The 22,548-nt window shown below is 46.5% G+C and overlaps 1 long non-coding RNA gene across 1 annotated transcript; it reads left to right on the top strand.

Annotated features, from left to right (window-relative positions):
- Positions 1-5,146: 5,146 nt before the first annotated feature.
- On the top strand, positions 5,147-22,209 carry LOC132587615 (uncharacterized). Its single transcript, XR_009556461.1, has 3 exons — positions 5,147-5,300; positions 17,830-18,226; positions 21,966-22,209. It is a non-coding gene; the product is annotated as an uncharacterized LOC132587615 (long non-coding RNA).
- Positions 22,210-22,548: the final 339 nt, after the last annotated feature.

Below are 22,548 nucleotides of genomic sequence, written 5' to 3'. Positions count from 1 at the left end.
ACAATACAGCGAGGACAAGAAGCTGTGTGTGTGTGTGTGCTTAAGAACATAAGAGAAGCCATGTTGGATCAGGCCAATGGCCCATCCAGTCCAACACTCTGTGTCACACAGTGGCCAAAAAAATTATATATATATATACACACTGTGGCTAATAGCCACTGATGGACCTCTGCTCCATATTTTTATCTAACCCCTTCTTGAAGCTGTCTATGCTTGTAGCCACCGCCACCTCCTGTGGCAGTGAATTCCACATGTTAATCACCCTTTGGGTGAAGAAGGACTTCCTTTTATCCGTTTTAACCTGACTGCTCAGCAATTTCATCGAATGCCCACAAGTTCTTGTATTGTGAGAAAGGGAGAAAAGTACTTCTTTCTCTACTTTCTCCATCCCATGCATAATCTTGTAAACCTCTATCATGTCACCCCGCAGTCAACATTTCTCCAAGCTAAAGAGCCCCAAGCGTTTTAACCTTTCTTCATAGGGAAAGTGTTCCAAACCTTTAATCATTCTAGTTGCCCTTTTCTGCACTTTTCCCAATCTGACTCAGGTCTTTCAACACCCCTTCCAAAATAAGTGGTTCTGGAGCAGGCAAACACTTCTCATCTTCCACAGTGAAGATGGAGACAAAAAATGCATTCAGCTTTTCAGCCATTTCCCTACCCTCCTTCAGTAATCCTTTTACCCCTTGGTCATCCAAGGCCCCACTGCCTCCCTGGCTGGTTTCCTGCTTCTAATATATTTGAAGAATTTTTTATTATTGGTCTTTATGTTTTTTGCAATATGCTCCTCATAGTCCCTTTTTGCCTGCCTGATCACAGTCTTGCATTTGATCTGCCATAGCCTGTGTTCCCTTTTATTAACCTTACTTGGACTAGTTTTCCACCACTTAAAGGAGTCCTTCTTACCTTTTACAGCTTTGGTTACTTTGTTTGTTAACCATACAGGCCTTTTCTTATACCTGTTTGTGCCTTTCCTAACTTGTGGTATTTATTTTATCTGAGCTTCTAGGACTGTAGTTTTAAATAGCCTCCAAGCTTCCCCAAGGGTTTTGACTCTGTTTACCTTTCCTTTCAGTTTCCTCTTCACATGCCTCCTCATCTCAGAGAATCTTAGGGAAGGAAAGGGCCAAGTGTTTGTTTTACGCACTGCACCTTGCAAGAGTTCTTGTTCCCCGTGCCTATGACAAATCTTGCTTTTTGTCTCGATTGCTGCACAGAATTGTTGTTGTCCAGAAAGTGATGGGTGTTTACATGGGGTGGCGGGGGGGCTGTATAAATACAGAGTGAGCAAAATGAATAGTTTTGTTTGTTCGACTCCTATCTAGTTTAAGGGCTTCCGGGGGAGCAATTAGTCTCTGTAACCGGAGTGAGGAAGCAACATTAGGATAATTGGTTGCACGGTTCTGGACTCCATGTTGCATTGTGCCACCCCAGGATCTGGGCACATTAATATTTACCCCACGTGTGTGTATGCCCCAACCTGCAACGTGCCCATTTTTAGGGTTGCCAGCCTCTGGGTGGGGCCTGGAGACCTTCTGCTTTTCCAACTGATCTCCAGCTGGCAGAGATGGGCTCCTGCAGAGAAAAAGGCTGCTTGGAAGGGTGGGCTCTATGCCAATATCCCATGCTGAGACCCCTCCCCTCCCCAAACCCCACCCTCTCCTGGATCCACCCCCAAACTCTCCAGGTATTTTCCAACCCAGACCTGACAACCCTATTTCTGTACAGAGAAAGCCCTATGGGGAGGGGCTGTGGTGCTAGAACATCTGCGTGGCATTCAAGAAGTCCCAGGCTCAATCCCCAGCATCTCCAGATTTTTTAAAAAGTAGGCAGTAGGGAATGGGAAAGACATTGATCTGAGACCATGGCTCAGTGATAGAACATCTGCTTGGCATGCAGACGGTCCCAGGCTTAATCTCCGACATCTGTAGTTCAAAAGGATCAGGCAGTAGGGAATGGAAAAGACATTGATCTGAGACTATGGCTCAGTAGTAGAGTATCTGCTTGGCATGCAGAAGCTCTCAGGTTCAATCTCTGGCATCTCCAGTTAAAAGGATCAGGTAGAAGGTGATGGGAAAGACCTTCATCTGAGACCTTGGCTCAGTGGTAGAGCGTCTTCTTGGCATACAGAAGGTCCCAGGCTCAATCCCTGGCATCTCTAGTTGATGATATTGGAATTATATCCCACTCTATACTCTGAATCTCAGAGTCTCAGAGCGGTCACAATCTCCTTTACCTCCTCTCCCACAGCAGACACCCTGTGAAGTAGGTGGGGCTGGGAGAGCTCTTACAGCAGCTGCCCTGTCAGGGACAACTCCTAAAAGAGCTATGGCTGACCCAAGGCCATTCCAGCAGGTGCAAGTGGAGGAGTGGGGAATCAAACCCGGTTCTCCCTGATAAGAGGGGAAAGGGGAGGGGAAAGACCTTGATCTGAGACCATGGATCAGTGGTAGAGCATCTGCTTGCCATGCAGAAGGTTCCAGGCTCAATCCCTGGCATCTGCAGTTTAAAAAAAAATGTCAGGCAGTTAGGGGATGGGAAAACCCTCTTCTTGAGAATGTGGAGAGCAGCTGCCAGGGAGACCAGGTGATTGGAGAGACCTCTGCCTGCCAGTCTGATTGGTCCTTGATGGACCAGAGGTCTGATTGACTATAAAGCAGCTTCATGTGTCCGTGCTGCTATTGTAAGCAGAACGGAGGAGGGTCTAGAACCTTGCCCTTTCCCCAGATTTCCCCTACTTCTCTTTTTCAGACCCCACTTTCCCCAACAGCGAGGGAGCCCAACTGATGCAAGATGCAGAAGCTGAAAATCAGATCCCTTGACGTTTCTCTTTTGTTCTTCCAAAGAACAGCGGAGAGACGTGGGCCTCAGAGGAAAGAGCGTTTGCTTTGAACGCCAGAAGCTTTGAATGCAGGAAGCTCCGTGTTCCTTCCCCATCATCTATCAACCAGCAGTGTTAAGGAAAGACCTTCCTCTACCTGATGCGCAGGAGAGCCACCTCTGATTGGAGGAGACAATCCTGAGCTCAATCAGCTGGCCTGGATTCCCAGCTTTAAGCCCCCCCCCTCCCCCCAACCAAGCCTTTAGGTTTTCTAAATTCAGAGATGGAAGGAGGGCTGCTGGGTTGCTGGTGCAGTGGAAGCAAGAATGGGATGAACAGCATTGTGGGCCACTCTAGGAACTCCTCAAATTGCGATGGCTTACACCATAGCAATTTGGGAAAATCCTAGGGCAGGGGTGGCCAAAGGTGCTTAATGTAAGACCCGCATAGAATAAATGTCAAGTGTGTGACATCCGCAAGACATGAATGCCAGATGTTTGAGAGCCACAAGACAGGAAGGAATGAATAGATGGGGGGGAGGTAGGGGTAGAAAGAAAGCAACTTTAAATGCATTCTCCCAGATGCCGGCTAGCTTGGCTCAGAGAAGTGATTTAAAGAGACACATGCCTTCTCCAAGCTGGCCAATGGGGTGGTGGGGGCTTGGAGAGCCACACAATATGGGTGAAAGAGCCGCATGTGGCTCCCGAGCAGCAGTTTGTCCACCCCTTTCCTAGGGTGTCACTGCTGTGATGTCATGTCCAGGTGCGCAGAATGAGGTAACAGCATGGCTTTGCAAGCTGACAAATTGCAACAGAGTCTACCCTCCCATAATTAGGGCTGCCAACTCTCGCTTGGAAAATTCCTGGAGTCTTGGGGGTGGAGCCTGGGGAGGGCAAAGTTGGGGGAGGCACCTTGGAAGGATAGAATGCCGGAGAGCCCACCCTCCAAAGCGGCCATTTTCTCCAGGGGGACTGATCTTGGTTGTCTAGAGATCAATCCCAATCCTGAGGGAACTCCAGGCCCCATCTGGAGGTTGGCAACCCTAACTATGCTCCTAGGATTGCTTGCAGAGGGCATCCCTCAAAAGAAGGAGAAAAATGTAATCTTTGCAGGTTGCCACCCTCCAGGGAGAGCCTGGAGATCTCCCAAAATTACAGTTCCTCTCCAGATGACAGAGGTTAGTTCCCCTGGAGAAAATGTAGGGTTGCCAATCCCCAGGTGGGGGCAGGGGATCCCGCAGTTTGGAGACCCTCCCCCCGCTTCAGGGTCGTCAGAAAGCGGGGGGAGGGGAGGGAAATGTCTGCTGGGAACTCTTATTATTCCCTATGGAGATTTATTCCCATAGAAAATAATGGAGAATTGATCTGTGGGTATCTGGGGCTCTGGGGGGGGCTGTTTTTTGGGGTAGAGGCACCAAATTTTCAATACAGCATCTAGTGTCTCTCCCCCAAATACCCCCCAAGTTTCAAAAAGATTGGACCAGGGGGTCCAATTCTATGAGCCCAAAAAGAAGGTGCCCCTATCCTTCATTATTTCCTATGGAAAGAAGGAATTGAAAAGGTGTGCCGTCCCTTTAAATGTGATGGCCAGAACTCCCTTTGGAGTTAAATTATGCTTGTCACAGCCTTGATCTTGGCTCCACCCCTAATGTCTCCTGGCTCCACCCTCAAAGTCCCCAGATATTTCTTGAATTGGACTTGGTAACCCTAAGAAAATGGCTGCTTTGGAGGGCGAACTCTGTGACATTTTACTCTACTCAGGCCCTGCCCCTCCCCAAGGCCTGCCCACTCCAACCTTTGCCCTCCCAAACTCCGGGAATTTGCCAACCTGGAGCTGGCAACCTTAACTGTGAAAAGAAGAAGAGATTGGATTTATGCTCCACCCTTCACTACCTGAAGGAGCCTCAGAGTGGCTTACAACTTCCTTTCCCTTCCCCTCCCCATAACAGCACCCTGTGAAGTAGGTAGGGCTGAGAGAGCCCTGACAGAAACTGCACTTGAGAGGAACAGCTCTGTGAGAACTTGTGACTGACTTCAGGTCACATCAGCAGCTGCAAGTGGAGGAATGGGGAAATCAAACCTGGTTCTCCCAGAGAAGAGTCCACACACTTAACCACTACACCAGGGGTGGGGAACAGTGGCTCTCCAGATGTTTTTTGCCTACAACTCCTATCAGCCCCAGCCAGCATGGCCAATGGCTGGGGCTGATGGGAGTTGTAGGCAAAAAAACATCTGGAGAGCCTCTGTTCCCCACCCCTGCACTACACCAAACTGTGGGAAGAGGCCTGTTCTGCTCCCTTTTTGTAGTAACCAATGAGAGAAGCCACAGGGATGGTGACTGACAGGAAGCAAGAGGGAATGCCTTGGCTCTTTATAGCCATCAGCTGCTTTGCTAGAGCCTGGGAAATCGCATAGGGAAGGGCCTGCAGCAGAAATCAAGAGCTCCTGCCTGTTTTTTTCTCTATCGGAGGCTTCCACAAGTAAGTCATTTTAGGGGGAGGGGGGGATATCTCATGGTTTCCCCCCTGAATGTCCAGGCTGTGTCTCACGCCCTCCCTTGAAACTAACAGCAATTTAATAAGCCAAATACATCTCTTCCCCCCCACCCCAAACTCTAAAAGGACAGCCTTTGTCAATCTCTTCCCCAGCGCTTTCTGGAAGGTTGGGAGCGGCAGGGACCTAAAGACATTACAAAGCTCTGCCTAGCAAATCCCCATAGGAAGCTGGTTCAGTTAGAATTGTCCAAGAAGGAATCCCTGTCTTCTAACTGGGAAATGTTTCTTTGCGTCTGGAGCTCTCTCTCAGCCACTGTTGGAATGCAGTAGGCTCATGGCCTGCCCTGTAGGGTTGTCAAGTCCAACTCAGGAAATATCTGGGGACTTTGGAGGTCAAGCCAGGAGATTTTGGGGGTGGAGCCAGGACCAAGGGTGTGACAAGCATGGTTGAACTCCAAAGGGAATTCTGGCCACATTTAAAGGGACCACACACCTTTTAAATGCCTTCCCTCAATTTGGAAATAATGAAGGATGGAGCACCTTCTTTTGGGGCTCATAGAATTGAACCTCCTGGTCCAATCTTTTTGAAACTTGGAGGGTGTTTTGAGGAGAGGCACTGGATGCTATGCTGTAAATTTGGTGCCTCTATATTAAAAAACAGCCCCGCAGAGCCCCAGATACCCAAGGATCAATTTTTTGCATTATACCCTATGGGAATTGGTCTCCACAGGGAATAATGGAGTGCCCAGCAGACATTTCCCTCCCCTCCCTGCTTCCTGATGACCCTGAAGCGGGGGGGGGGGGGCTCCAAACTGGGTGATCCCCTGCTCCCACCTGGGGATTGGCAACCCTAGTCTTAGAGCATACTGAAGCTGTTTTTGAGGGCTCTCATGGCTACCTTATCAAGCTGACCACTGTGGTGGAATGGTTAGAAACTCTGGGTTTGAATCCCTGCTCTGGTGTAGAAGCTTACTGGGTGCCCTAGCGCCGATCGTATTCTCAACCTAGCCTACCTGACAGGTATGTTTAGCCTGGAGAGGAGATGACTGGGAGGTGATATAATCACCATCTTCAAGTGCTTGAAGTGTTGTCATATTGAGGATGGTGTGGAGTTCTTTTTTTTTAAATAACTCACAAATTTTATTATTTTTTAAACACGTTATATCCAAAACTAAGCATATAAAAATAAAATCACTTACAAGTAAAAAACAAACAAACAGAAAAAGTGAAAAACAGAAACAAGAATGAAAATTAAATACAAAAATAGGTTACATATTTACACCATATTTTAAAATCCGCTTAATACAGAATAAAGTCCAGATATTTCGTTGGAATTGATGAACACGACGAAGATTTTTCGTTTATATAAGCAAAAAAAAGCAAACCATATTTCGACAAGGGTATCAGTTAATAATGGATTTTCGTATTTCAAAATGCAGGATGCCAACTTATCTTGAATCAAGAGATCCCAGGCTTTATCAAACCATTGACGAATACTAGGACTTTTGTCAGATTTCCAACATTGTGCCACATTAATTTTAGCTGCCATTAACAATAATGAGAATAGTTCTAAATTCAAATTAGAACAAGGTTTCTTATTCCAAATATTAAGAAGGATCGACTCGGGTAGGAAGGGGATATCACAGCCTATTATTTCCATAGCAATCTTTAGCACTGATTTCCAAAATGACTTTATTATGGGGCAGTCCCACCAACAGTGTTTTAGCGTGCCTATTTCCCCACATCCTTTCCAACAGTTGGGATTTGAAACCAATTTACTACAAAATATGCTGTACGGCGTGCAGCACCACCTAGACCAGACTTTAAAGTTTTGGATTCTAATGTAAGAGGGCCTTGATTTAAATAAAGAGCTTTCCCACAATGCTATCCATTGTTCTTCCGAAAAAACCTTCTCACAGTCTTTGTGCCGCTGATTTTGTTGTGACATACATTGCACCCAGGTCTTCGAATTTAGTAACTGATAAATATTTGAAATTACACCTCTCACAGCAGTACAGTCAGCCTTTAAGTGAATTTCAAAAGCGTTCAAAGGTCTGTTTGCCCATGTAATTGGTATAATCTTGTGCAAAGTATCATGTATCTGAAAGTTTGACTTTATATTTTGCTTCTAACTGAGATATAGTGCTAATTTGACCATTGGTTGTAATGTCTATTAGCTGAAAAATATTCCTGTCACGCCAGATTTTAAAATCATTCAAATTTTTACCTGGTAAGAACCATGTTTGTCCAATAAATGACATGAAAGGGGAGGTGGCAGGTGTTAAGACTTCTCTACACTTAGTCCAAAGTCTGAGTGTATGTTCTAAAAATGGGTTGCTTAAAACCATTTTTGGTCTTTCAAATTGCCCAAGCCAAATGATCTCTTTTAAAAAGCCTTGCTTAGAGAGGCCTTCTCAATACTAAGCCAAGAGGCATCATAGTTCGGATTAGCATATAGAAGGATGTACTTTAACTGAGCAGCTAAGTAGTATTTTTCTAGGAGGGGAACACCCAAACCTCCTAGAAAAGGAGAGACTATGGTGTTTAGAGTTCAACAAGAAGTTCATAAAGGCTTTTTGCCATCTTTGTAACTCTTTTTTTATCAACTGGAATAGGCAGGTTTTGAAATAGATATAGAAATTTTGGTAACAGAAAGGATTTTAAAAGATCAATTTTTTCAAGTAGTGAGAAATTACCTCTGGACCAATCAGATAATGAATTCTTAACTGAAAGAAAAAGGGGAGAGTAATTTACTTGAGCTAAGTCTTTAAGATTTAACGGTATATTAGCCCCAAGATTTTTCCACCCATTTATAAGTAAAGTGAGATAGAATGCCTTGTTTCAAGGTGGGTGTAATTACCATAGGGTATATTTCTGATTTTAAAAAACTAGCAGTAAATCCAGAATGTACACTAAAATGGTCTATAATTATTTTTAATTTTTTTAGGGAGACAAGAGGATTACTAAGATAAAAAAATAGTATCAGCAAAAAGACTCATTTTATGTGACCTATCCTTTAGAACAATGCCTTCCACTTCTGGATCTTCCCTGACTGCAAGAACCAGCGGCTCTAATGATAATGCAAATAAAATTGGAGACAATTTTATTGTCTAGTGCCCCTATTTAGAGTCAAATTATCAGTTCTGAATTGATTAATAGAAATGTGGGTGTTTGGCACATTGTATATGGCATCTATAGAACGAACAAAGTTGGGACCAAATTGCACAGAATTTAATGCTGTTTTCAAAAAGGGAATTTCCAATTTGTCAAATGCTTTTTCAGAGTCTAGTGAGAGAATAAATGAAGGAATCTTAGATGTTCTGCAGTAGTGAATCAGATTAAGGGTTCTGCGAACATTATCATTAATAGATCTACCTGGGATGAAGAAAGATTGATCGTTGTTAATGTAATGTGATATGATCATTTAATCTTTCAGCTAGAATGGTAGAAAAAACTTTAAAGTCATAATTTAAAATAGATATTGGGCGGTATGAGGACAGACTCAGTTTATCCTTTACTACCTTGTGGATTACAATAACTTTTGCTTCTTTCCAAGTGCTAGGTAGGGTACCAGAGGACATAATAAAATTACATGTATTCAGGAGATGTTTGCAATTTGCACCTTAAAATGCTTGTAAAATTCAATTGGAAAGCCATCTCTCCCAACAGGCTTATTATTCTTAATTTTAGCAACGGCCAAATTCAGTTCAGACAAAGAAATCGGTTTATCTAAAAAAGAAAAGTTCTGCGTTAAAACTGTATTAAAATTAATAGATTTTAAATAGTCAGAAATTAAGTTCTCATTTGGGTTTGATGTTGCATATAAGTTTTTATAGAAATGAAAAAGGAAGCAGCAATATTTTTTTAGTTTGTCACTACCTGACCTGCAGGTGATTTAATAGCATGGATTAAAGAACTAGTTTTCTGGTGAGAGACTCTATGTTTCAGTAACTTAAGTGATCTTGATAACCTAGTAATATATTTCTGACGCAAATACATCATATCCTTTTGGATCTTGGAGATTTCCAAGAGCTCTAATTTTTTCCTCTCTTGGGTTAATTTCCTGAGAGTTTTTTTGCCACCATATTTCATATGCCGTTTCTCCTAAACAGATATATTTGTTTGTGTGCCATGTATACTTTTTTGTCTCTCTTTTTTACATTTGACAGCTATAGAAATTAACTTACCTCTTATCTCTGCCTTGAATGCATCCCAGACATAGTCTTGGGAAACTCCACAAGAGGCATTACAAGAAAAATAATCTTTAATATGCTGCTCTATTTCTTCTGAAATGATAGAATTTGTTAGCAGCAATTTGTTTAATGTCCATCTAGGACCTTTTTCATCAGAGTCATGCAAAAATAAATCGCAGGAGACCAAAGCATGGTCAGAGATCTTTATAGAGCCAATCTTAGCATTAGAGAATTTGCCCACAAAATTTTTTGAAGTAATTAAAAAATCGATTCTGGAGTATACTTCATGTACAGGAGAAAAATAGGTGTACACCAAATATCTATCCTGTTGTAAGTGTCTAGAACCTTTCGTAAAGCTGTTCGTTTCAAGATAGAACGACTTGGCTTCCCCTGTTTGTGCGTTTTTGGTGGATTTTCTGCAGAAAAATAATGTTAGCTCTTTCTTTAAATAGCAAGTTGGTGATATGTCTATGCTTAATTTGATTACTGAGACCTTTGCAGTTCCAAGTTATAAACTTGTACTGCTGAGACATTGGCTTGAAGTTACTAAGAACAATTGTTAACCAAACCAAATCGAACCAATAACAAAAGAAATACAAAGTACACTAAAAAGTGAACACAGAACAAAGAGTAGAGATCAAACTCTACCACTCAAGCCCAAATGAGGAGTTCTTTTCTGTTCCCACAGCGTATTATTGGAACTCTCTGGCTGCGATCACACACACTAAATAATGCACTCTCAATCCACTCAATGCACTTTCCACCTGGATTTTGCCAGTTCACACAGTAAAATCCAATTGGAAAGGCCATTGAAAGTGGATTGAAAGTGCATTATTTAGTGAGTGTGATCACAACCTCTGTCTGGGGCAAGTGACGCTCTGTATTCTTGGTGCTTGGGAGGGGCAAAAGTGTGAGGACTTCTAGTGTCCTGGCCCCACTGGTGGGCCCCCTGATGGCACCTGGGCTTTTTGGCCTCTGTGTGTACAGAGTGTTGGACTGGATGGGCCATTGGCCTGCTCCAACATGGCTTCTCTTATGTTCTGTTGCTCCAGATGGTTGGACCAGAACCAGTGGGTTGAAATGAAATCAGAAGAGTTTCTAGCTCAACATTAGGAAGAACTTCCTGATAGAGCAGTTCCTCAGTGGAACAGGCTTTCTTGGGAGGTGATGGGCTCTCCTTTGGAGGTTCTTAAGCTGAGGCTAAATGGCCATCTGCCAGCAATGCCGATTCTGTGAACTTAGGCAGGTCATGAGAGGGAGGGCAGGAAGGGTTGCATCAATGCCACCTTGAGATATTTGTCAACCAGAAGACCAGAGTTTAACAAGAAAGGAAAGAAATCTAACCAATAGGGTAGTAGATTTCACACTGCTGTGGACCTACTTTCCATGGGTGGAAAATGAAATGGTGTGGGGAGAGGGCATCAGGGGAGAAGGTGTGTAAGTCCTATAGGGAAGGAGGATAGAGCCACATGGTTTGCTCCCACATGGACCTATCTGGCTGCTAAGTTCATCTTCTGAAGTCCTGCTTTGGGTGCCGCTGCCGTCTGAGATTAGGCGGGTAACTTGCAACCCCAAAGAAGGGCCTTCTCAGCTGTGGCACCCAGGGGTAGAATTCTAGCAGGAGCTCCTTTGCATATTAGGCCACACACCCGTGATGTAGCCAGTCCTCTGAGAGCTTACAAAAAAGAGACTTGGAAGCTCTTGGAGGATTGGCTACATCAGTGGTGTGTGGCCTATTATGCAAAGGAGCTCCTGCTAGAATTCCACTCCTGGTGACACCAAAACTCTGCTATTCTCTCCCTGTCCCCTCTGTCAGATGTCTGTCATGGGCAGTAGTTGGTCATAAGCAGTACTCCCTCTAAGCTGTGGAGTCTTGTGGGCAAAAATTCTACTTTGTAAGCTACTAGTATTAAAGTCAGGGCTTTTTTAAATAGCAGGAACTCCTTTGAATATTAGGCCACCCCCCCCCCCCAGATGGAGCCAATCCTCCAAGAACTTACAGGGCTCTTAGTACAGGGTCCAGAGATAGAATTCTAGCAGGGGCTCCTTTGCATATTAGGCCACACACCCCTGATGGAGCCAATCCTCCAAGAGCTTACAGGGCTCTTCTTACAGGGCCTATTGAATCTCCAGGACTGGGAGGACTGGCTACATCAGGGGTGTATGGCCTGATAGACATAGGCATCCCTGCTACAAAAAAAAAAAGCCTTGATTGAAGAAGACTGCAGATTTATACCCCACTCTTCTTTCTGAATCAGAGACTCAGAGCGGCTTACAATCTCCTTTATCTTCTTCCCCCACAACAGACACCCTGTGAGGTGGGTGGGGCTGAGAGGGCTCTCCCAGCAGCTGCCCTTTCAAGGACAACTCCTGCGATAGCTATGGGTGACCCAAGACCATGCCAGCAGGTGCAAGTGAAGGAGTGGGGAATCAAACCCAGTTCTCTCAGATAAGAGTCCGCACACTTCAGCACTGCATCAGACCGGTGCATAAATTAGTTTACTAGACGGCCCTCCTTCCTGAGCTAAGACAAAAATATGTGATCACGAGGCTGGAGAGCCAGTTTGGTGTAGTGGTTAAGTGTGCGGGCTCTTATTTGGGAGAACCAGGTTTGATTCCCCACTCCTCCACTTGCACCTGCTAGCATGGCCTTGGGTTAGCCATAGCTCTGGCAGAGGTTGTCTTTGAAAGGGCAGCTGCTGGGAGAGCCCTCTCAGCCCCACCCACCTCACAGGGTGTCTGTTGTGGGGGAGGAAGGTAAAGGAGATTGTGAGCCGCTCTGAGACTCTTCGGAGTGGAGGGCGGGATATAAATCCAATATCATCATCTTCTAAAAAACGGTGAGCTGGCTCACACTAACTCAGCATAGAGGGAACACAGGTTACGGGGTCCCTTTGAGCAGGCCAACCTTGTCATGTAGGGTTGCCAACTCCTAGTTGGGAAATACCTGGAGGTTTTGGAGGTGAAGACTGAGGGGGGGGAGAGGTTCGGGGAGGAGAGGCTGCTCCCCAGCCATTTTCTCCAGGGGGACTGATCTCAGTTGCCTGGAGGTCAGTTGTAATCCCAGTAGATCTCCAGCTGTCCCCTGGAGGCTGGGAACCCCACCCTCCTGCCCTTCTCCATTAAGACAGTCTGAGGAAGACTGAGCCAACCTGTTTTCAAAAGACACAAAGCCCGAGATGTGGCCGCTCTGGATAAGCCTTACCAAGAGTTTGTGTGGAGGTAATGCGGAGGCCTCTCCGGAGGGGCTTTCATGGCAGGGCTCCTTGCGAAAGAGAGCTCCTTTATCCTCCTGTAATCTGTCCCCCCCCTCCCCTGTTATTACCCGCAGAATTAGCACCCGCTTATCGGCTTCCTTCCTTCACAATTCAGCGGCCGCGGCTTAATCCCACGGCGCGCATGTAATCTTCCTTTTCAGGCGACCTGAGTCGCTGGTCCAGATTAAAGCGAAACAGGCCTGGCCTTGTCACCTTTGCTGAGTTACATTCCCCGGCTGCTGCTGCTACGCAGACCGTGAAATCCAGAGATCACAGACCCAAGTCGAGGTCCCTGAATGCGGGGGACAGTTCGGCGCTCCGGGGTCAGCTGTGGTGGCCAGCAGCTAGCGAAACCCTGAATCAAGCAGACTGACTCAGAAGAACATAAGAGAAGCCCTGTTGGATCAGGCCAATGGCCCCTCCCGTCCAACACTCTGTGTCACATAAGAACATAAGAGAAGCCATGTTGGATCAGGCCAATGGCCCATCCAGTCCAACACTCTGTGTCACATAAGAACATAAGAGAAGCCATGTTGGATCAGACCAGTGGCCCATCCAGTCCAACACTCTGTGTCACATAAGAACATAAGAGAAGCCATGTTGGATCAGGCCAGTGGCCCCTCCAGTCCAACACTCTGTGTCACATAAGAACATAAGAGAAGTCATGTTGGATCAGGCCAGTGGCCCATCCAATCCAACACTCTGTGTCACATAAGAACATAAGAGAAGCCATGATGCATCAGGCCAATGGCCCCTCCAGTCCAACACTCTGTGTCACATAAGAACATAAGAGAAGCCATGTTGGATCAGACCAGTGGCCCATCCAGTCCAACACTCTGTGTCACATAAGAACATAAGAGAAGCCATGTTGGATCAGACCAGTGGCCCATCCAGTCCAACACTCTGTGTCACATAAGAACATAAGAGAAGCCATGTTGGATCAGGCCAATGGCCCATCCAGTCCAACACTCTGTGTCACATAAGAGAAGCCATGTTGGATCAGGCCAATGGCCCCTCCAGTCCAACACTCTGTGTCACATAAGAACATAAGAGAAGCCATGTTGGATCCGGCCAGTGGCCCATCCAATCCAACACTCTGTGTCACATAAGAACATAAGAGAAGCCATGATGCCTCAGGCCAATGGCCCATCCCGTCCAACACTCTGTGTCACACAGTGGCCAATATATGTGTGTGTACACACAAACACACACATATACTGTGGCTAATAGCCACTGATGGACCTCTGTTCCATATTTTTATCCAATCCCCTCTCAAAGCTGGCTATGCTTGTAGCCGCCACCACCTCCTGTGGCAGTGAATTCCACATGTTAATCACCCTTTGGGTGAAGAAGGACTTCCTTTTATCCGTTTTAACCTGTCTGCTCAGCAATTTCATCGAATGCCCACGAGTTCTTGTATTGTGAGAAAGGGAGAAAAGGACTTCTTTCTCTACTTTCTCCATCCCATGCATCATCTTGTAAACCTCTATCATGTCACCCCGCAGTCAAGAAGCACTAAACCAAGAGTGTCAAACTCATCTGTTATGAGGGTCGGATCTGACATAAATGAGACCTTGTTGGACCGGGCCATGTGTGTCATAAAATGTAATGCCAGGTAGCGGAGATATAAACTTTACTAAGGACACAGACAAACACAAAGCAGGAGTCAAGTAGTAACAAACTTTTATTCAGAAGGTAAGCTTTTGTGTGCATGCACGCTTCTTCGGATGAGGCACAGCACAGAGCTACATACAGCTGGTGGGGTTTAGAATGCAAAGTGGTACAAAGTTTGTTGGTCTTAAAGGTGATTAGATAAAAGGTGTTTAGATAAAACTATGGAGCACAGGTCCATCGATGGCTATTAGCCACAGTGTATGTGTGTATATAAAATTTTTTGCCACTGTGTGACACAGAGTGTTGGACTTGATGGGCCGTTGGCCTGATCCAACATGGCTTCTCTTATGTTCTTATGTGACACAGAGTGTTGAACTGGAGGGGCCACTGGCCTGATCCAACATGGCTTCTCTTATGTTCTTATGTGACACAGAGTGTTGAACTGGAGGGGCCACTGGCCTGATCCAACATGGCTTCTCTTATGTTCTTATGTGACACAGAGTGTTGAACTGGAGGGGCCACTGGCCTGATCCAACATGGCTTCTCTTATGTTATGTGACACAGAGTGTTGGACTGGATGGGCCACTGGCCTGATCCAACATGGCTTCTCTTATGTTCTTATGTGACACAGAGTGTTGGACTGGATGGGCCATTGGCCTGATCCAACATGGCTTCTCTTATGTTCTTATGTGACACAGAGGGTTGGACTGGATGGGCCATTGGCCTGATCCAACATGGCTTCTCTTACGTTATGTGACACAGAGTGTTGAACTGGAGGGGCCACTGGCCTGATCCAACATGGCTTCTCTTACGTTATGTGACACAGAGTGTTGAACTGGAGGGGCCACTGGCCTGATCCAACATGGCTTCTCTTACGTTATGTGACACAGAGTGTTGAACTGGAGGGGCCACTGGCCTGATCCAACATGGCTTCTCTTATGTTCTTATGTGATGCTTGACTCCTGCTTTGTTCTGCTGCTTCAGACCAACACGGCTGCCCACCTGGGTCTACAGACAAACACCATTAAAGGGTTTTTTAAAAAAACTTGAAACATGCTTAAAATGTGACACTCATTGGTCTTATAGGTGCTTTCTTTGTATTTCTCCCAGGGGATCCAGGGAACTGGACAAAGGAAGCTCTGGCTGTTTCCTTCCTTCCCCAGGGGGGGGAGGAGGAGGAGCCTCAGCCAATAGAAGGAAGAGAGGGCTGGCTCAGTAGCTCTGCCATGCAATTGAGAGAACCTGACAAAGCAAGCTCTGCCTCCCCCCCCCTTCCTCCCCAAGGGAGGAGCATCAGCCAATGGAGAAAATAGAGGCTTTGCTCTGTAGCTCCTGTGCGATTCAGCAAGCCTGGCAAAGCAAGCTGTGATGCGGAAGGAAGCAAGAGAGAGGGAGAAGGAAGCAGATGACAGCCAGTTGCTTGGGGGCCTGAAAGGAACCCTCCGGGGGCCAGATTCAGCCCCTGGGCTGCGTGTTTGACACCCCTGCACTAAAGGGATGCGTGTGGAATAATGGGTCTGACTTTTTCATGGTACGTCATAACTTAAGCGCCAAGTTAGGTAGTGGTTGATGGCACTGTACCCAAACAGATGGGGAAAGGAGGGGGATATTGACATCAGGGGTCTCCACCTGGGACTTTTTTTGGTAGAAAAAGCCCAGCAGGAACTCATTTGCATATTAGGCCATACCCTCTGGTGCCAAGCCAGCCAGAACTGTGTTCCTGTGTGTTCCCACTCAAAAGAAGCCTGGGGGTCCCCAACATGCTGCCCTTGGGTGCCCACTGACTCCATTTCTGGCACCCGCTACATGTTTTTAGGAAGTAGGTGAGGCCAGGTAGAGTGTTTGTCCAGCAAGGGTTCTGATTGACTGTTGGAGAGCTGGTTGGAATAATAGAATCACAGCTGGAACAGGTCCTACAGGCAGCGCGTGTACAGGCGATTACAGGCGGGCGTGGCAGCGAGTGCACAGAGCCTGTCTCTGAGCGCGCCTGCTGCCATCCAGGTGCAGTGCGGCCTGCTCCACGCCCAGCCCCTCCCCTGCTTCAGAGGGAGCCAGGAAGAGGTCTTTCCAGCTTCCTTTGAAGTGGGAGAGGGCCAGGCACAGTGCTTCGTGCCCGATGATGTCACTTCCGGTGATGCCATCAGGCCGTGCGTGCTTTGTGCATGCGGATAGGCAGCTAGGGGTGGCCTGGGGCACTAGAAACCCTAGTGCCAGGCCTGGCTACACGCCATCTAGTCCATCCCCCTGCTCAGTGTAAGATCAGTCGAGAGGATCCCCGACAAGGGTTTGTCCTGCTGCTGCTTAAAGACAAATCTGCCTGTTCAGAATTTTTTTAAAAAATGTTGCTTTGGCAGCAGGATCTGCACTGTGTGACTGAACTTAAGCTACGGCAGCCATTTTGTGTCTGGCTCCGCCTCCCACGGCAGCCATTTGGGGGCAGCTGTTTTGTCGCTGCCCCCACCACGCCATGTCAGGATTCCAGATGTGCCCAGAGGCTCAAAAAGGTCAGGGTCCCCCCAATCTGCATGTTGCTTGAAGACAACGAGCCAGATTTGGGCTGTATGTTGCTAGAAGGTGAAAAGAATCCTCCTTTCCCATGCAAACATGAAGAAATGGCCACAGGGCGTGAGGTGTAGAGAGCCAGTTTGGTGTAGTGGTGAAGTGCGCGGACTCTTATCTGAGAGAACAAAGTTTGATTCCTCACTCCTCCACTTGCAGCCACTGGAATGGCCTTGGGTCAGCCATAGCTCTCCCAGAGCTTCCATCTACCTCACAGGGTGTTTGTTGTGGGGGAGGAAGATAAAGGAGATTGTAAGCAGTTCTGAGACTGATTCAGAGAGAAGGGCGGGGTATAGATCTACAGCCTTCCTATGTTGTCCCACACCTCTACTTGACCACCATGCTATTTGCAGTTGTGTCCCTCTGGGTTTATGCTCAAACAGGGGATCCCTCTGTGATCTACGGCCTGCACAACAATATTGGTCATCTCAGGGGTGGAATTCTAGAATGAGCTGCTTTGCATATTAGGCCTCACCCCCCTGATGTAGCCAATCCTCCAAGAGCTTACAAAAAAGAGTCTTGTAAGCTCTTGGAGGATTGGGTACATCGGGGTGTGTGGCCTAATATGCAAAGGAGCTCCTGCCAGTATTCCACCCCTGGGTCTTCTTGAATGGAACACACATAGAAATCCTGTTCCCTTCTCTTCAAACAACGCCTTGAACACATGGAGGTTGGGCCCCACGTGTGCAGGTCTGGGGTTTACAAAGGCACGGGGTGTGTGGAAGGGGATACATGGACAAAATATGGTTATATTGCCCCTGCTAAATTACAGTTCTAAGCCGCTTCGAGTGACAACTGAGGAGAAAAGCAGGATATAAATAGATGCAAATGTAAATACATGCGTGTATTAAATGTACATTAAGTGTCTCTGGGTATACTTCTGTCTTACAGGCATGCCTTGGAGAAATCAGAGTGTGCAGCAAAAAGCACAGTAATGCTCCTCAGTGATCATAGATGTCTCCTCAGTGGGCCCTCAGAGTTAGAAACTGCTCGGGCCAAGCAGCCGCAAGGGCTTAGGAGAAGAGGCTGCCTCACCTGAGGAGGCCGAGGTGCATCTCTGCATGGAGAAAAAGCAGTTTGGATTCCAGAAGAGGCAGAGAAAGGAGAAGCAGAGAGATCCTGCTGTGGGTTGGATTGGGGAAAAAAAACAACCTGTGGGCCTTGCATCTCTCTCTTTCCGGAGATCTAACGCAGGGCCATGGATCTACCACAAAGGAGGAGTGCCGCTGCGCCTTCATTTGTGCTTTATCTGTCATTGGGCTTTTCCCCATTCTGGTTTTCCTCAGTTGTAAGTTCCCATTTCTTTGGTGTTTCCCCCGCCCCCATGTTCTGCACATGTCTTGCTCCCTCTAGTGGACAGTTCAATTTTACATCGGTTTATGTCTGGCAGAAAAACCTGCAGTTTAAAACTGCGGGGAGATATGCTGGACATAAACTGGTGTGATATAAAATTAGCCACTAGAGGGAGCAAAACATCTGTGAAACAGAATCCTCACCCCACATGCAGGAAAATCAATTTAAACCAAATACTTAATTGAGAGCCAGTTTGGTATAGTGGTTAAGTGTGGGGACTCTTATCTGGGAAAACTGGGTTTGATTCCCCACTCCTCCACTTGCAACTGCTGGAATGGCCTTGGGTTAGCCATAGCTTTCGTAGGAGGTGTCCTTGAAAGGGCAGCTACTGCAAGAGCTCTCTCAGCCCCACCCTCCTCACAGGGTGTCTGTTGTGGGAGGAGAGGATATAGGAGCTGCTCTGAGTCTCTGATTCAGAAAGAAGGGTGGGTCTTCTACTACTACTGCAGAAGTTCTTTACATCTCTTGTGCTTTCTTTTCCGAGTTCAACCCAACCTGGGTAAGCGCTAGGCCTAGAGTTTCTCGCTTGTATCTTCACAACAGCCCTGTGAGGTTATTTAGGCTGAGAGTGTTGTGGCTGGCTCGTGTTCACCCAGAAAGCTTCAATGGCAGAGTGGGTCCCAGATCCTAGGCCAACATTCTAACTGCTATATCATATTGACTGTCATGTGTAATGTACTGTGCCTTGGAGTGCCACTGTGGTGTAGTGGTTAACAGCGACAGACTCTTAATCTGGAGAACTGGGTTCAATTCCACACTCCTCCACATAAAGCCAGCTCGGTGACCATAGACCAGTCACAGCTCTCTCAATCCAAACAACAAATCTAGCTGGCCACCTAGTGGTGCATAACACTGGAACATCAGGCTGACAGACAAATTTAGGATCTCCTGGCTATATTACACACAATGCCAAATGATAATTATTATTTCCAGGGGTGGAATTCTAGCAGGAGCTCTTTTGCATATTAGCCCACACACCCCTGATGTAGCCAATCCTCCAAGAGCTTACAACAAAGAGCCTTGTAAGCTCTTGGAGGATTGGCTACGTCTGGGGGTGTGGCCTAATATGCAAAGGAGCTCCTGCTAGAATTCCACCCCTGATTATTACTATTATTGTGCCTTAGTGTCCAATGAGCAAGGAAATGGTCTCTGAAGGGGCATGAGGGGATTTTCTTTTGTCAGTTGGACATCATCTTTCCTTTTCCCGGCATAATGTTTTCTTGACAGATGCTGCGTGTTATTTCGTACAGTTGCTTCAAACCTTTGGCTTTGCTTCACTGAGTCTGATCCAGCGAGAAAAGCTAATTAAAGACCTGGGTTTTTTTTAAAAAAGGGGGAAAAAAACCACTGACCTGGTCAACTTGGTATCTTTACTGTCAAAACCAAACCTGATTTTACTGTTTGTTTGTTGGCAAGCAAAGCAGGTGAGGACACAATGGGGGAGATTGAGAGTCAGTTGGTCATTCTTGCCCTTTGTTGGTGAGACTGATTTCGTGATCTAGAGAGCCAGTTTGGTGTAGTGGTTAAGTGTGCAGACTCTTATCTGGGAGAACCGGGTTTGATTCCCCACTCCTCCACTTGCACCTGCTGGAATCGGTCTTGGGTCAGCCATAGCTCTGGCAGAGGTTGTCCTTGAAAGGGCAGCTGCTGCCCTCTCCAGCCCCACCCACCTCACAGGGTGTCTGTTGTGAGGATAAAGGAGATTGTAAGCTGCTCTGAGGCTCTGAGATTCAGAGTGAAGGGCGGGGTATAAATCTAATCTCCCCCTCCTCCTCTTTGCTTTTTGGCCTGTGTAAAAGCCCTTCTGGTTTAAGCCTGGACTTCCAAAGAGAGTAGGTTTGCCAGCTCTGGAAATACCAGGAGGTTTTAAGGGTGGAGCCTGGGAAAGGTGCAGTTTGGAGAGGGGCGGGGCCTCAGCAAGGTATAACGCCATACAGCCCACCCTCCAAAGCAGCCATTTTCTCCAGGGGAACTGATCTGGAAATCTGAAAAAAAGCCTTGTAAGCTCTTGGAGGATTGGCTACATCAGGGGTGTGTGGCCTAATATGCAAAGGAGCCCCTGCTAGAATTCTATCCCTGGACCCTGTACTAAGAGCCCTCTAAGCTCTTGGAGGATTGGCTGCATCAGGGTGTGTGGTCTAATATGCAAAGGAGCCCCTGCTAGAATTCTATCCCTGGACCCTGTACTAAGAGCCCTGTAAGCTCTTGGAGAATTGGCTGTATCAGGGTGTGTGGTCTAATATGCAAAGGAACTCCTGCTAGAATTCTATCCCTGGACCCTGTACTAAGAGCCCTGTAAGCTCTTGGAGAATTGGCTGCATCAGGGTGTGTGGCCTAATATGCAAAGGAGCCCCTGCTAGAATTCTATCCCTGGACCCTGTACTAAGAGCCCTCTAAGCTCTTGGAGGATTGGCTACATCAGGGGGTGTGGTCTAATATGCAAAGGAACTCCTGCTAGAATTCCACCCGTGGTGATACTTAATGGAGGCCGTACATCTCTAAGGTGACCTCTGGGTTTTGGGGACAAAATGAGACCATTGCTGGGATTTTAGGTAGCCTCCTCTCACCATTTACAATGTCTTTTGACAGGAAGCACGAGTGCCGTTAGAAAGTAATGAATGCATGGTGTTCACTGCTGCAGGAAGCGGTGGCAGCTACAAGTACAGACCGCTTTTAGAGGGGATTCGAGAAACATATAGGTTGACCTTCGACGTACCATTAGAGGCTATTTGGGATCCATGTTTCAGCTACTATCGAAGAGAAATACAACTTTGATACATTGAAAATACAAGACAACTATCAAGACAAATAATTGCGAAGCACTTTGTTGAGGAAGCACTTTAAACCTGCTCTTTGGAGCAAGTGAGAGAATGTCAGCACTTTATGGACTTTGTTGAGCAATATACAAATTGTTTATGGATGTTTATATTGAATTTGGAGAATGCTGAGTCTTTGTTGAAATACTGATCACTGCTGATTTTGGATATATTATTGTTATAAGCAGGGGTGGAATGCTAGCAGGAGTGCATATTAGGCCACACACCCCTGATGTAGCCAATCCTCCAAGAGCTTACAAGGCTCTTTTTTTGTAAGCTCTTGGAGGATTGGCTACATCAGGGGTGTGTGGCCTAATATGTAAAGGAGCTCCTGCTAGAATTCTGTCTCTGGACCCTGTACTAAGAGCCCTGTAAGCTCTTAGAGGATTGGCTACATCAGGGGTGTGTGGCCTAATATGCAAAGGAGCCCCTGCTAGAATTCTATCTCTGGATCCTGTACTAAGAGCCCTGTAAGCTCTTGGAGGGTTGGCTCCATCAGGGGTGTGTGGCCTAATATGCAAAAGAGCCCCTGCTAGAATTCTATCCCTGGACCCTGTACTAAGAGCCCTGTAAGCTCTTGGAGGATTGGCTACATCAGGGGTGTGTGGCCTAATATGCAAAGGAGCCCCTGCTAGAATTCTATCTCTGGACCCTGTACTAAGAGCCCTGTAAGCTCTTGGAGGGTTGGCTCCATCAGGCGTGTGTGGCCTAATATGCAAAGGAGCTCCTGCTAGAATTCCACCCCTGGTTATAAGAATAGAGGCTTCATACCGTTATAAAATTCATTTGTTATTTATCTACAGTTAGCTGATATTTTGTCTACCTCTTGTTCTTTGGTTCTCCTTTGTTTTTCTGTAGTAAGAAGTTGGCTGGTGGCCATCAGATACATGGATCTACATGCCTGAGACTGGAACATCATATTGCATGTATTGCAAGTATAACTAAATGCGATTTGAGTCCATAACTACCTCTGGACAGGACACGAACACAGGTTTCCATAATATGGTCTTTAAAGACCTTCTGGACTTAAATATCATTCCTTTCCTGAAGACTCACCTGGTTACCCACCTGATACGATCTAAATAAAGGTGTCTTGCCTGGAGTGTAGTTTTTTGTCTGAATTTTTGTGTGTGGCTGGGTGTGGGGGAGGGGGAGGTTTGATGCCTCTGAATACCTGGGGGCAATAATGGATTAAAAGGTGAAGAACCACCACCTTAGACAGAAAGCCAGACCATCTTTTAGTGCTACATGAACAAACCTGCCTTCTCTTCCACTCCTTCACATGGACAGAATCAACAAAAAGTTCAGTTGTGGGCAACCCATCATCATCTGATGCATCACACCCTGCAGTTCCCTAAATGAAGATTCCAAAACTTGCTTTGCGTTACTGCCTGGACCGCTCTGGGTTGGGGAAGTCCTGGGAATTTGGGGATGTAGCATC

This window comes from Heteronotia binoei, chromosome 19 (genome assembly GCF_032191835.1).
Source record: "Heteronotia binoei isolate CCM8104 ecotype False Entrance Well chromosome 19, APGP_CSIRO_Hbin_v1, whole genome shotgun sequence".
NCBI lineage: Eukaryota > Metazoa > Chordata > Lepidosauria > Squamata > Gekkonidae > Heteronotia > Heteronotia binoei.
Note: the sequence above shows the minus strand (reverse complement) of the source record. Positions and strands in the feature narration are given on the sequence as shown.